The sequence below is a fragment of the Osmia lignaria genome, chromosome 5 (genome assembly GCF_051020975.1).
Source record: "Osmia lignaria lignaria isolate PbOS001 chromosome 5, iyOsmLign1, whole genome shotgun sequence".
NCBI lineage: Eukaryota > Metazoa > Arthropoda > Insecta > Hymenoptera > Megachilidae > Osmia > Osmia lignaria.
In genome coordinates this window covers 5,545,369-5,561,454 of record NC_135036.1, presented here as the reverse complement: position 1 = coordinate 5,561,454, position 16,086 = coordinate 5,545,369, and the positions used below count along the sequence as shown (strand labels likewise).

Below are 16,086 nucleotides of genomic sequence, written 5' to 3'. Positions count from 1 at the left end.
TTTAACTTTAGGATAATACCCTTGTATTCGTTTTGTAAGTTTGGGTCACGAATGACCCAAGCTCCGCTGCTCAAAGGTTAAACAAAACAATGATACCTATCCAGAATGATTGTTATGGGAATTGTTAAAAGTGTCAATACTGCGTACGATGGGTTTAAAACCTTAATATCTCATATTTTTTTACCTTCTTCTTTATTTCATTATCTATTTCCAAAGGGTTGAATTGCAAATTGAAAAGATCGTGTTCAAAATCATTATAATTAAATCGTTCCATATTTAATATTTCAAATACTTTTCAACAACAAGTACATCGAAAGGGTTAAAAACATTAGAAAAGGGTAATGTAATGTCGAATTGCAAATTGAAGAAATCGTGTTCAAAATCATTATAATTATTCCACATTTACTAATTCGAGTATTTTTCAACAAGTACATCGAAAGGGTTAAAAACATTAGAAAAGGGTAATGTTATAATTGTAAATGTCGAATTGCAAATTGAAGAAATCGTGTTCAGAATCATTATAATTATTCCATATTTACTAATTCGAATATTTTTCAACAACAAGTACATCGAAAGGGTTAAAAACATTAGAAAAGGGTAATGTTATAGTTGTAAATGTCGAATTGCAAACTGAAAAGATCGTGTTCAGAATCATTATAATTATTCCATATTTACTAATTCGAATATTTTTCAACAAGTACATCGAAAGGGTTAAAAACATTAGAAAAGGGTAATGTTATGGTTGTAAATGTCGATATGTCGCATTACGGGTACAAAAGGTGTACAAAAGAGGGGCGTTCGGTCAAATATCCGGGAACACTTTACTCGAGCTGTCACGCGAAACGATATCGTGCACGGTGATACGATCTTATTTGCTAAATAGAATTTTCCTGAGCGACACGAGGCCGGCAAACAAAATCGTTCCGCCATCACGACACCCGACACCAATGTCACCACTTTCCATGCCAAAACTGACCTCGACAGACTACTATTAAAAAGGTGGTAAATTCAAACGATAAATCTTCGACTAAATGAAAATGAAAAGTAAACAATCTCCATTAGTTCAGATTGTTAGTTCTGAGAGGATACATCAAATAGTATTTTGCAAAGTGTTACCAAACTGGACAAGTAATCTTCCAGCGAACACAGTAGCAAGTTCCAGGAAGGAGCATCGTTCAGGTATTCCTTTGTGAAAGTTATTCCTTGTGTTGCTGACTGTAAACTGAGAAACAAGGAGAACTCTGCTAATTCCATTTCCAAGTTACAGTAATTTAAATCTAAAGGTGTCAGTTTCTGGTAGACAACCTTTGTCGTTCAACTTTTGGTAATCAATCATTATCAATCAATCTCTAACAACAATCTCGTAGTTGTATATACAAACGAACGTCTGTGTAATTAATCAATTTGATTGGAATTACTAGTTCGTTTGTGTTTGCAACCTAGCATCTTGCAAGTAAATAGTAAATTAAATAATGCACAATTGAAGGTTTAGATCCCCCTCTCTCTCTTTCTAAAGAGTTAAATGGAGCGGAGAAATTCGATTGGACATTTTTACCAATTCTTTCCCAACCTAATTAATTGTCGAGTAGATCCCGAACTTTCGTGAATTTTCTCTTTATATTAATTTTATAGAAAGTAAAATTACTGTTTAAAAATTTTTTTTAAACAAATAAGTGGAGCTTTTGGACCTTGCATCCATTCCTTCAATTTTTTAAAAAATGAATTTCTGAAATAGAAAAATATTTTGTTTTTGAAATTAATAATGCAAGCATGCAATTAAGGATTGAAATGTATCATTCTGTTGAAAAACAGAAAGTTGACTTTTATGTAGCATCTATACCTGGGCTACGAACGGAAAAATTATTACAGGAAAGCAGAGAAAATTCTTTGTTTTTATTTCCTTCGTTTTCGTTTGAAAGATTTTCACACGCCACGCTGGTCAGTAAAAAAGTTTCGCAAAACAATTTTTAACAGTCGACTATTGCCCCGAGCTAATAAATTCCACGGAGTGTAAATAAATCTCAACAGTGAAAGATTCTCGTGAATTTTTGTAACTGCACCCTGATAACGAATAAACACCTCGTTTTTCTTCAGCAAACAGCTTTTTTTAATTAAACTTCCTGAAACAGCACGATAGAATCAAACGATCGCATCGTTCTGTAATCAATTAAAGCATCTGATTGCCATTAATGAGCTTTACATTTTAACGAGTGTAAATATTCTCGAATCACACAGGAGGTAACAAATTTTTAATTAACCGAGTGGGATATTGCTTGGAACGGTGTATATTTGTGTATCATTTATCAACCATTCGTGTAAATCCTCATTTATGATACCGTTTAAGAAATTTCATCCATTTGGGAATAATATTTGATCGATGACGAAACGTGATGATACGTTACACGTTTTTTCTTTGTTCCAATTGAAACGTGGAACATTTACTGGGAAACTTTATCAGTTGGAAATCTTAATATTTATTTTACTTTATTCGCAAAGGGTGGGATAGATTGTTTTAGTTTGATTAAAAAACAGTATTTATATACAATTTTGTTATATTTCTAGAAAATTATTACAAAGTATTGAGTAATGTATTATAAAATTGCATTTATAATACATTCTTTTGCATAACAAGTGATTGTTATTAATTAATGTAAAATTATGAAAATTTTACTCAAAATGTAAACTTGAACCGAAGCTCGAAAAGATAACAATACTTTCGTTTAACATAATTATTTTTAGTAAAACAATTTATTTTTACATAAAAATTCTTTTGCAAAATTTGTATTGGAAAAGACAGAAAGTTTCGATTCCTTTCTTTGTACTGTCGGATAAAGAGGTCGATTCATTAGAATTAGAAAGACGTTGTTAAGGATCGGCGTAACTAGAAATTACCACGGGCGTTGTATTTAAATGGAGATAGGCCAGGTAGCTCGGAAGTAAGCTCAGTTAAGCTCAACGACGCTTTTCTTCTCCCTTTGCCGGCTCGTTTCGCGCTTTCCGCTGCTCGAAGAAATAAATAAAGCAACAGTGAAACGAGGGGATGAGGATTACTTCTTTAAGGGTGTCCTATTGATTGTACAGGCGTCGTTCTTTACTCTTTCCTAACCAGCAATTTCCTTCTTTTTAATTTATTTTTTTTCATTAACTGTTGCATTGCTCGGAGAAGAAGAAGAATAGAAAAGAATTGCAAATTGTAGTATCTGTGTATAAATGCACATTCATTTAATTTTCATAAATAAATCTTATAGAGTAACGTATACAGTTGTTAATCCTCGGATGGCGGACCATGGAGGGAGCCCCAAGACAGCACGGCGACCGCGGAGAAAGTCCTAATTTTAATTTAATCTTTATTACTTTAATCTGAATATTAATATTTTACATTATTTTAATTTTCTAAATTATACAGTGTTTTAAAATTAAAATTCTTTAAATTAAAAGCTCGAAGAGTAAAATACTTGCAAAGTATTATTATATAGGGGTTAATAATTGTATACGTTACCCTATTAGAATTTTAGAATCGCAGAATTTGAAAATGGTAAATCATTTTAAGAACACCCTCCACCTTGTTTCAATTAATAAATATTATTTCCAACAAATGAACCACCTGAATAAAGTTCCTCTAATTTCTTGTCTCGTTCTAATAACACAGCAGGTTACGACACATTCAGAACAATTAACCATCATAGTATCGCTAAGTAGAGATAATGAAACTACGATCCGAAAGTTCAGCTCATATCAACCTTTTCTAAGACCGTTTCAAAATTGGATCCCTCTCGACAATTTCCAAACGCGATACTCGAAACTTTCTCATCCCTGTTCACTCTATTATCCCATTCTCTCTGTTCGAAGTTTCTCCTTGGTCGTCGAGACAAAAATCAGCCGTTGTTTTTAGTCGTCGAAAGTAGCACGCGATTCGTTCGAGCGTTTCAACACGTATTATGCATTTCGCAAACGGCGATAGCAACTATTATTTAACGTTACTCGGTGACAATGCACGACAGTATGACTCACGTTGTATCGATATCCGTGTTTGTCAACGCCTCGAATACCTTGGGGGTCATCGATGACTTCTGCTACAAATTTAATGCAATCCGATAATTGAAAGAGAGAAAAAAAAGAATTACAGAAAATTGTAATCAGGAAAATATATTTTCTTCAAGTGGATCATTTTGAACGATAGGAAGATCGATCGAACGATTTAATCGCTCGTTTCATTCTTTTCCTGTCAGTCCCGACGATGTTCCCGGAAAGAAGAAACGCGATTTGCATTCTAAGACGCAGCCAAGATTGATGCACCGTGCAAGGTCAAGGCAATTTCGATTATGCAACGCAGCGTGCACGAGAAATCCCAAATGCAATTGCAAATCACTTTTCCTATAAATCCTTTCAAATTTTTTAAATCATTATTTTTGGATATTTTTGTCCCTCAACTCATTGACTGGCATGGTACTTACTAGTAACCTCAGATTTTTTACAATTGAATAATTAGTAAATATAAAAGAATAGAAAAAGACAAACTTTAAATAGTTTTAGTATCATACTAATAATATCAGGGAGCGATTTAAAAGTTTACATTTGAAAATTAACTGATCATTTCTTTAATGATCACAGTTTTAGTATGTCTGACTATATATCGCTTTTTCTACTGTGCCAGTTGATCTGTTAATAAAAATTTCGATACGTCTGATTAAAAATGGCCAGCTTCACTCTGCCATTCAAAGTGTTAATTGTCCGATAGAGTTCGTTGCTTCGTTTTCGCGGAAACTTTCGTTCCACGAATCTAATCGTTAACACTACTACCCCCTCTGAACTCCACCCCTATGGGACAGAGGATTAATCGAGAGATTAATAAACTTTTAATTAACACGTCGACCGGCTGGAACGTGGTGCTTGTTGCTAATTGAATCGGAGAGAGAAGAGCCATTGAATTGCACGTTTCAATTCAATTGAAACAGTCTGTTGATTAGTTTTTTGATCGAAGTTTCGGTAATAGTTTTATAAAAATTTTTTTTTCAAAAATATTCTTGAATATTGAAATACATTCTATCTTTTCGTGATATTTAATTTATTTTTTATAATTGAAAAAAGAGAACGATTGAACCAGTTGAAAGAAAATAAAACAATTTTTTTATTAATAAAATTAGATTACATTTCAAACTACTGTACTTTTAGTCTTCTCTTGGTTGAGACAGATCTTGGAAGGTTTCAGCCTAATTCAACCATTTTTGCACCTCGTTTAAATCACCCTTAGGCTGCAGATATATTTTTACATCTCTTTTGAGATTCTTTTTCAAACCATCGCCATTTACAATTCCTTTCAGACCATCTTTCAGCTATTTTTACCCCTTTTCTAATTTCTATTATTTATCAGCGCTATTCAAAATTTGCCTCCTTTGTTCTTTTATAAATTATTCGAAGCTTTGGTGATGAGTGAAATAAGCCAATTTCGTTTTTCTTTTCCTCAGAATCTACTGCAGCTATCAACTTCAAATTTTTAAATCATCTAGTATAATACTAGACGTGTATTTTAGCCAAAGGAAATGTTGAAATACCGAATAGAAAAAATTGTACAATCCTATCAATTTATGGACTGTTTTATACTCTTACTTTCAATTTAGAAGATGCTGCCAATCTGGCTGTATGCCGAATTTCAAAAAAGTATTTGGCTTAAATACGTGTTACCCTTAGTAGTAAAAGCACACTAAATTTCAACTCGATCGATCTAGTGGTTACTGAGAAAAAGGAACATGAGTACCAAAAACAGAGGAATTCATACGTTGGACCCAACTTTGTGACAATTTTTTTAAATTATTGATTTTGATTCCAAATATTGTTCATAATCAAATAAAAGAATTTTTTAAAAATTCGATATTTCAACCCCTTTAAAAAATGCCCGCTACCCTTAAAGTGTGAAAGGGATTAAAAAGATTCCATGCCGACGGTTGTCAACTGCGAATTAACCGGATTGGGATGGTCAACCTTCGACAACGCTCAAAATAACAATAACGCGATGACGACACTTCTCTCCCTTGTGGGACCGTGCGTTTTCGTGGCGTCTGCCAAAACAAAAACAGCTGAGTGCTATCAATAAACATCGCGATGCTATGCGAATTTAATTCGGGCGCTGCACGGACCGCTTATGAGCTTCGAGGCAACACCGGATTGACGGATCGTTCGGGATAGGTGTATATGCTTGAATTTCCTCGACTAGTTGCTAGTTAAATTTGCGAGAAAGCAGCTGTTGGGAGATGATTGTTTGAAACTGGCTTTAACGGGACCGATAATTAATCGTAGCTTTCGTGGAAATTTCAGACCCTGTTTATTTCCACGATGGAACGTGTACGATTGCTGTAAAATATAATACATACAGCCTGTTTCGGTGGTCGAAAAAGTCATTACTTAATCATTAATTAATATTAATGTCGTTATAATTAAAATTTTGAGGATCTCTATATCATCATTTCTTTTCGGGAAGTTTACTTTGTTTGATTTGCTATACATATTAATATTATGTGCGTAGAAAGGTTATTACTTACCTGACTGTGAATTATTATTAATATCGTTTTAATTAGGATATTGAGAATTCCTTCTCTTCCTGCTTTGTTCGATTATCGGTACATGTTAATATTGTAATAATGTTAACGATGCCTACGAGGTACGTAGAACGCAGAAAAATTATTAATTATTAATTAATAATATTGATGTCGTCATAATTAGAATTTTTGGAATTCTTGCTTCCCCTATTTTGTTTAATTTGCTATACATATTAATATTATAATAATATTAATAACTGCTGCAAGCTAATACAGTAGAAAAATCATTCCTTAATTATTAATTAATAATATTAATATCGTTATGATTAGAATTTTTGGAATTCTTGCTTCCCCTACTTTGTTTAATTTGCTATACATATTAATATAGTAATAATAATAATAATAATAATAATAATGATTGCTGCAAGATACATACAGCTTAATGATTAATTAATAATTATAATATCCCCATAATTAGGATTTTTTAAATTCATGCTTTTCCTATATCGCTACTTTCTCTTGGAAATTCACTTTTTTTCTCTAATTATCCGATTAGATTCGAAGCGTGGGTCACTGGTGATCGTCACTGCCTCTTGATCGCGTTAATAAAATAGATGATTCCATTATCTGTACACAGGCGTATGCAGATAAAACGACCCAGAAATGAATAATTCCCGGCAGCGGAAGCTGCCAACTTGCTTCGTGGCTCGATATCAATTGCTACGAGATGTCGTAGCCGCTAATTATGATGGTTTCGTAAAAGATGGCAGACTTTGGTCTCTTAGATTCCCTTTGGTTACTTAGCAAGAAACGATGCCAGTTTATTGCTTCCGTTAGATCGTTAAGCTTCCTCCTTTCCAAACGAGAAATTCTCAACTGTCTTCACGTTAGATTTGCCACATTCCCGACAGAATTTTTCCTCTGTACGTTTCCATTTTCCTCGTTGAAATCGTGTAATTTCGTTTCACTTTCTTGACCGAAACTTCTACCTTTAATTCGGAGCTTTTCTTTCCTCCAACCATTCTTCTACTCACCTTTTTCTTTCCACTTTTTACTTCAACTTTCTTCAGAAAGATAAATCTTCATCTTGTCGGAAAATTGTCACTTTTCTTTTTTGTATCAGTCTCTCTTTGATTGAAAAATAATTTATCGATATTTTCATCATTTTCATTTCAAGGAATTAATTATGATTTCTTAAGGTATCTTTTCCTGCGATTATTCTTTACTATTGTTCTATTTTTACTTTTCATTTTTCAGCTGGAACAATTCTCTGTTAATTCTGCATGCCCCTTTATGGTCATTTGTTACTTTCATCTTCTGAAGCTTGGCTGCAATTTTTCTTTTCCTTCTCTTTTCCGATGCTCCTCTTTCATTTCTATTCTTTCGCCGCGTTCCTCTTCATTTTTTATCAAGATTTACACCTTTGCATGAAATTCTTGCGTTTTTCATTCATTATTCCTCTATCAGAATATTTTACCCTCATTTTCCACTTTCATCCGGGGAGCCTTTTCTTTTCTTTTTGTTCCACGCTCCGTGTCAGAGCCTCCTCCTTTGAGTTTTCAATCTTTCCGCTGAATTTTTCACTTGATTTCTCAAGTGTCACGAAACTTCATGCATATGTTTCCTATCGTTCGATCAAAACTTTCAGTTTTTCGTTCGATGCATTTCTTTCCGATTTCCCTTTTATTTTATTTGTTCGCCGATGCGTGCTCTGATCGCAGAAAGGAGTAATGTTGAATAATTTTTTTTATACTTTATATTGCGGGAAGAAATAATAAAAGAATAATTTACATTGTGTCCATTAAATATTTTAACATTTCAAATTGATTTTCTGAAAATTCGAAATATTTAGCTGGCAGCGTTTGAAAATTATTTTAATTATTACTCTATTATAATAATGGTATGTTTATAATAATTTTGTGTCATTTAATGTGTAATTGGATTCTTATTAAAATGTCGCATCGCTTTCATCATTTTATGATTTAATTGTTAAACATTTCAGCTTTCGACGATGGATCGTTGCTTTTGTTTCATTCTCGAAATTCACGGGACGTGCGTGACCGATTTAAACAACGTAGATCGCAGACACGCGTTTCGTCCTCTGTTCTCGTTACATCTGCCAGGAATTCGTTTTTGTCATTGGTGATGCAGTTATTTAATAAAGGTTGTATCGATATTGTATTACATTCGTGATTTAACAGGTGAAAGGCAACGAATGTAACAATCTGATGGGAGAAATTGATACGTTACATGAATTTCTATTTGCAACAATTATTCAGGAATTGTACAAAAGTATTCCAGCAATTTTTATATTGAAATTGATTAAATGTATCATAGGTAATTAATTTTGCTATTCATCAAAAGAATCTACGAAAATATTCCAGTCATTTTTACATTGAAATTGATTTCATTTATCATAGGTAATTAATTATGCAATTTATCAAAAGAACGACTATAAAAATATTTCGGCAATTTTTACATTGAAATTGATTAAATGTATCATAGGTAATTAATTTTCCAATTTATCAAAAGAATCTGTAAAAAGATTCTAGAAATTTTTACATTGAAATTGATTAAATTTATCATAGATTAATTATGCATATCATGCAATTAACTTTGGAATTTTCCAAAAGAATCGATTTCTATTCTCTACTTTTATATTTGGTAGACAATTTCAGAAATTTAATATGTGAGATAATGCATTATTTAACACTTTCCTATTACAACCACAGAATTGTCGAAATAAAATTTCATAACGTTTAATGAAAACGGATGGTCGAGCCGAGTACGACATTGGCTAAGGGTTGTTCTCCCGAGGATTGTTCCCTTTTCTTCGATATCTCAATGATAAATCATGTCTTTTGCGAGATTTATTCAGTGGTCGATTGTAATAATTCTTACGCGAGATCAATTTATCACAAATATCAGAATTGCGTTATTCGTATTCGTATCCAAACAATCTTCCATTGATTTATTATTTTTCCAACAGCATTTAAAACAGTTGTTCTTATATTTTAAAACTGAAGTTCTGTTTTAATAGAAATTTCATTAACAGTCAAAATTAAAATCTAATATCAATTGAATTCAGTTGCATGAAAAAAAAAAGAAAAACAGGAAAATGTCAACACAATTTGTAATTTACACAAATTTGTAAATCCAACGTTAAATTTAAATGATACACCCCTGTTGAACCCAGAAAAGTAATCTTACTCGCCACCTACATCGCATTAAGCCCGTATCATAAATAACATTGAACAACAAACGAACGAAAAGAAAGCTTTTAATAAGAATAAACGAGCGAGCAACCATTAGAAGAAGAAAGACACCCATTCCCCGAAATTTACGGGATAAATCGTGGTATACGCTTAAGTAGAACAGGCTGTGCACCCACAACCCTCAACCCCCGGCTAGGACACCCTTAATCCACCCTTAATCCAAGGCACGAAGGCAGGGCTAGTAACGCCACCATGGAACCACTTGGAATCGAATGGAATTGAATTTCGAGTTTCTAGAAAATGGAAAATTTGAATTTTCTTCGCTGAAAATTAGAAACAAGGATTAAAAACAAATTTATGAGGAAAACTTTAACCCTTTAGAGCCCTAATTTCTGAATTTGTAAAAATATATTTCACAGTTTGGAGAAAATGGGAAATGAAAAATTGGAAAATGTTAAAGGAGAAGGGGGACAGTGAAGGGGGAAAACGAATAAAGGAAAAGGGAGAGAAGGGGAAGAAAAAGTGGAAAGAGGGTAGAAGAAAATGGGAGAGGAGAAATGGAAAAGGGAAAAGGGGATGAAGAAAAGGAAATCGGAAAAGGGGAAAGGGGAATGGAAAAATTTGACTGTGAAAAATTGTTGACAGGGTTAAATAAATTTTCCATACGTGGTGGAAAAATTGGTATATTTACCAGTGGATATAATTAACATTCATAAAATCAATTTAAATCCATTATTTCTACTTAAAAAAATAAAAACAAAAACAGCTGCTCTTATCACTTATAATACCTATGCATAGGTTTCCAACGATGCATATTTAAAAAATAATCTATTATTCATAGCATCTAAAATAAATAAAAAAACAATTCATCAAGCTAGTTTGCTTTAAAAACATAGCAATAGGTAACTAAGAGACTCTTATTAACAGCAAACGTCACGTTCGCTTAAAAATGGATTGCAAAAATTGCATCCACCATGGCACTGGCTAATTTACAATGCATATTGGGGTCGAATAAGAGACGGACGGAAAATTTCAACACAGTATAATGATGATCCTGATTATTCACTAGCTCTGTTTAACTATTCAAATTTATGATTCCGGGCTCGTCTTCTCGAGACATTCGAATTTGCATTTCTTCTCCTCAACTTTTCAGCAAATGCTGCGAACTTTTCAAACGGTCTTTTCGTTGCTCGTTTATTGGAAAAATTAAGGAAATGATGTGGAAATTTGCAGTTATGGCTTTGAGCTATAAGAAAGAAAAACTGTGACTCGAAGGATTTTCTTTCAAATGTATAATTAAAATAAAAAATTGATTCTTATCAAAGCTTCACAATCAATTTTCTGACTTTCTTCAAAATGATATGAATATTTTTCCATCTATTATAATTTTCTTTTTCTATTGCACAATTTTCAACTAACGGTAAAATAGTTTTACTCCTTGAATTTTTCCCTTTTCCAATTTTTCAATATTGCAAGCTCGAATGCATTCACCGTTTGCTCCTTTTAAATTGCATCGATTAAATTCGGTTTCAAACGTGATCGAACTTTCAATACTTCATTTTCGATCACGCTTTGAAAACGCTCACCAATTTTGATCATCGAGACTTCGTTTTCGTTTGAAAACCGTGCGAAGAATTTTCCATTAACATTTCAAAGCATTGGAAAAACATGGAATTTTTTCAAAGGAAATTTCAAAGACGATTATAAGAAAAAAGAAATTCTTATTAAAATACTTAAAGTAAATGATATTGAAATAATTCCAGATAATTGAGAAACGTTTAACATAAATTAAAGAGGTGAGAAAATTTATTTTCACCTAATGAGCAGTCGCGATTTTCGTCTTGGACGTTGCCAAAATCGCATTAAAATCGTGGTACATGGTTCGAGTCATTAAAATGATGTATGGCTGGTGTCCAAAAATCCACTTGTGGGCACACGTTCAAAATATGATTTTCCTCATATGGAAAATGACACGGTAGCCAGTTTTCTAACGCATGGGTTTTCGTGGATCAGCTGTTCGCAGGATACTTGAATGATACCAGTGGAAGCGTAGTAATGACAAAAGGTGTCCGGATCGACGGACGCGTGTCCGCGTAATGGATTCCGGTAATTAATATGAACGGTGTGTCGGGCATGGGGAACGCCAGACGGCCAATTAACAATAACGCGGTGTCAGCTCGTACGTGATTGAAGAGTGACTCTTGTTACCGAATGCATTGTTCCAGAATACGAGATCCAAGATGTTTCTATATTTTTCTTTCTTCTTCATGGAAATGGAAATATGTGGAAAGATTCTATATTTTTCTTTCTTTTTCATAGAAATGAAAATTTATGGAAACTTTTTGTTAGTAGTTGATGAGATCTTCCAAGGAGACTTGGATATTTCACCATAAGAAACTTTGAAATATATAAATTATTAGAGATGTTTCTTTTTCTTTTTTCTTATTTTTATAAATTTTATTATTTTATATCAGAATTTTTATAATAGTTGAAAAAGAAAATCTATTATATTGTAGAAAATTGCAAAAGTGTTTTTTTTTTCATGCTTATTCTGGTATTATCTATTCACTTTTGTTCTAATTTCAATCCATATCTTGTTTACGACAGTATTCCTAACAGCACTTACAATATTTGTTTTTCAAAATGTTGTATTATGCTAATTCTTGTTTATTTTTATTTTTCAGATGTTGTTTGGATAATCGGGATTATTAGTCATTAAAGTGCAGATAATGTCATTAGTAAGTTGAAATATAATATTTTATTAATAACTATTTTAATAGATTCAGCAGGTCCTTGCTTTAAAAGCGTGATATTTAGATTCTGGTTAGAAAATATACAAAGTGTCCTACATGTAATGATTCTGTATAAAAGAATAAGTGAAAAATGTAGAATGACATTTTTTCATTGGAGGCTCGGTTTTCGAAAAAATTAATTGTGAAGTTGGAGGCAATTACTGTGATTCACTTATTCTGAATTATAATAAAGACGGGTGAATCATGACCCAAATCTATGAAATATACACAACGGTATTTAAATTAAAATTAAGTGCAGAAAATTTGTAATGAAAGACATTCATAAAGGAAAAGTTCGAAATTTAGTTATCTTTAAGTTTTTCAATCTCGTTTCATGATATAATTGCAGGAAATATGAGAAATGAATATTCCGGGAATATACGTATAAAGGAAATAAGTGTATTAGATAACGCAACCCCAATAGATAATGAATGGATAGAGAATGTACTACTAGCTGAATCCATTGTTTGAGTCATTGACATCGCACATGCAGATAATCATTAATATAAATTGAGACTGTTAATATTAGGAATTATTTGAAAATTAGAATGCAAACAGAAATTATGTTTGTACTGAGATTGTTAGTATTAGAAATTATTTGAAAATTGAATAAACATTAGTTTATTATTAGAAATTATTTGAAAATTAGAATCCAAATAGAAATTATTTTAGTACCAGGATTGTTAGTATTAGAAATTATTTGAAAATTATGGTGCAAGCAAAAATTATTTCAATATTAGGAATTATTTAAAAATTAGAATCCAAATAGAAATTATTTTAGTACCAGGATTGTTAGTATTAGAAATTATTTGAAAATTATGGTGCAAGCAAAAATTATTTCAATATTAGGAATTATTTAAAAATTAGGGTGCAAGTAGAAATTATTCTAATACCATAAAGCAAAACCTCAAAATAAAACATATTTCTTAATTGAAATAGTCGAATTTTTTCTTATACACGGTACTAAAAAAATAGGTTAATATAAAAATACTTTAAAATTGTAATATAATGATAAAAGTTAGAGATAAGCTTCGAAGAAATTTCATAATTCAAGGAAAATCTCAAGCGAAACCGCAAAGTAAATAAACGAGTGAAATGTTTCTTTCTTGAAAACGGAAGAAAATCGTTCGAAGGTGAAAATTCGATGAAAACCAGCTAAGAACTGCAAATCCATAATTCAATAGTAATTTCTACGATCCAATAGCTTTTTCATATTCTTCGGAGTAAATAACTTCCTTTCTGTTTACTGTTATATTTGCTCTATTAAATGAAAATTCTGTTTCAAAACCTTATCAACAATCTCATTCCAATTATTTTCCATTTATCTTTAAACGATTGTTATTAATGGAAACATTCAGAATTATTATTGTAAAATAAATACATGAAGTGAACAATGAAAATGTTGAAAATCAGTAGTAAAACAATCACTTCAATTACTGAAGTTAATTAAACAATTAATTATTGAAACTGTATTTTCACTAGAAAATTATGGCCAATTAATGTCTTACAAGGCAGTATAGAGAATGGAATATTATTAAATAATAATATGCAGATACTGTACTGCAGTAACCAGTGTATTTGAATAAAGTTGTTCATAGTATATGTTGTTCACAATATTGTTACTAAATTCTGGTAAATTAATGTTGTGGTGCTTTTGTATCGCAACCTTGTTGTAGTCAAATAATTGTTTGAACAATGCACTGGTACTTTAGAGGTTTCGAAAGTTACAAATTAATTAATTTCAGTTGCTAATTTGTAATTGACATACGATTTGTTAGGAAAACGCTGGTTAATTTTAGAAATCTTCCCTTTGGGGAAAAGATTTTTAATTTCTGCTCTCGTTTTTTGATCCATCTCGATAGTGTTCTCGATTCTGATCGATGTTTATTTGAAACGATAATATAGTTATCGATGAGCAATCGTTCAAACGAGCCTACAGAGGAGGGAAAAAATGTCCGTTTACAATCTAGGAAAATAAATTCGCCCAGTTTCGACAGGCACGATGGAAACTTTGCATACTGATTGCAATCGTTTGTTTGTCTTTTGAGGAAATCAATCGCGATTTTGTTGAATTCTGATGCTAATATTGGCCATGTTTGAATGTGTTCCAAATAGATTTCGATGTTCAGCTGATTCGATATTGCGATTGAGTACAAATTAAAATTAGTAGAAACCAATTTTTTTAAATCAATTTTTATAATTTCTATATTTTCACACGATTCATCATCCATATAAAATATTTTAGAAATTTGTGTGAATTCCTATTTCAACAAAAATATCTTATATTGAAAATGTCTTACAATTAGTTTCAATTACCAAGAAGATACTATACATTTCAATATAATAAACCGCAGGTAAATTGTTACTAATAAGAAACTTCATATTTCGAAGTTAAATTAGCAGAAGTGGAGGTATTGGTTGGACGTCCTTTGAACGCGGAAGAGAGATTTTGATCTTTCAAATTGAATTTCTGGCGTGTTTCGTGAACGTCCACGATTATATGTCCCTTTCCCTTGTCCCTTTGTCGAGAATGCATGGATTTGTTGCGTCTCCGACGGACCATAATGAATCTGACTTGCTTAATTCCTATAGCAGTTACCACTTTGTTTCCAAAATGGATCCAGAGTGTTTGAAGGAACGTCAAAGGGCTGGGAAATGGTATTGGTTTGGCTGAGATACGATTGAATGTACAGTTTGCTCAGCTTGTAATTAACTTGTTTCCGTTGAAATGTAACGTGCTTCCTCTATTGTTCTCTATTTTTATTATTTTAACACTTTGGTGGTTTGTGTCATTTTGATACATAATTTTGTACATTGATATTCGTTACTTTATTTATTAAAAATTGGTAATTTTCTGATGCATAGGTATTATAGAAATTTTGAAATTTAATTTTCTGGATAAAATTACATTAGGTATACTTTTAATTATTCAGGCATGTGTAATTTGTGGTGCCTGTCACCGGTGACCCCATAGCATTCAAGGTATTAATAAAAAAAAAATGAGTATTACTAATATTCAAAATTGCAATTTGCCTTTTGCAAAATTGCAAGGCAAAGAATATGAGAGTGGCCATTAAAGTGTTAAAATTGTAACTATAGTTGCTAATTTTTAGAAGAGTAACTTGATGAGCAATTAGAAGGAAGTTGAAGGAAATGAGATAGAAAGGTGTAGTTTGTGTATTCTTCTAACAAGTTTTCTAATTAAAATTTTTTAGAAATGAGCCACTCGAACGTGTAACATAACGTGATGAGAATGGGTCATGTGTAGTCGGTCGTATTCCAATCTTTTAGCAGATCAATCGTTGTAGAACATAGGTGACAGAAGATCGTCTATAGTTGGATGTATTTTGAAGACATCTATCTTTATACACGAGTCATCCATCTTTCCACAGATCGATCACCATAGAGTGTAAGTGACATGGATCGTTTGTGGTCAGACGCGAGTAGCTTGTGCTTGGAAATCCATGTGCACTGTATGATAATAAAATATGATTATTTTTCATATATCTATATATACACATATTACTATAAATTAAAAAATGTTTT

General features: G+C 32.0%; 1 protein-coding gene across 6 annotated transcripts in view; it reads left to right on the top strand.

The window, feature by feature from the left end:
• The window catches only part of LOC117607821 (octopamine receptor beta-2R), a 142,749-nt gene that overhangs the window by 83,998 nt on the left and 42,665 nt on the right, over positions 1-16,086 (top strand). For 5 of the 6 annotated variants that reach the window (XM_034331953.2, XM_034331952.2, XM_034331950.2 and 2 more), the window contains one exon: positions 12,433-12,486. The exons of the other annotated variant lie outside the window; for it this stretch is intronic. The gene's annotated coding sequence lies outside the window, so the exon portion shown is untranslated. The remainder of the gene's footprint in view (positions 1-12,432; positions 12,487-16,086) is intronic. 6 annotated transcript variants of the gene reach the window in all.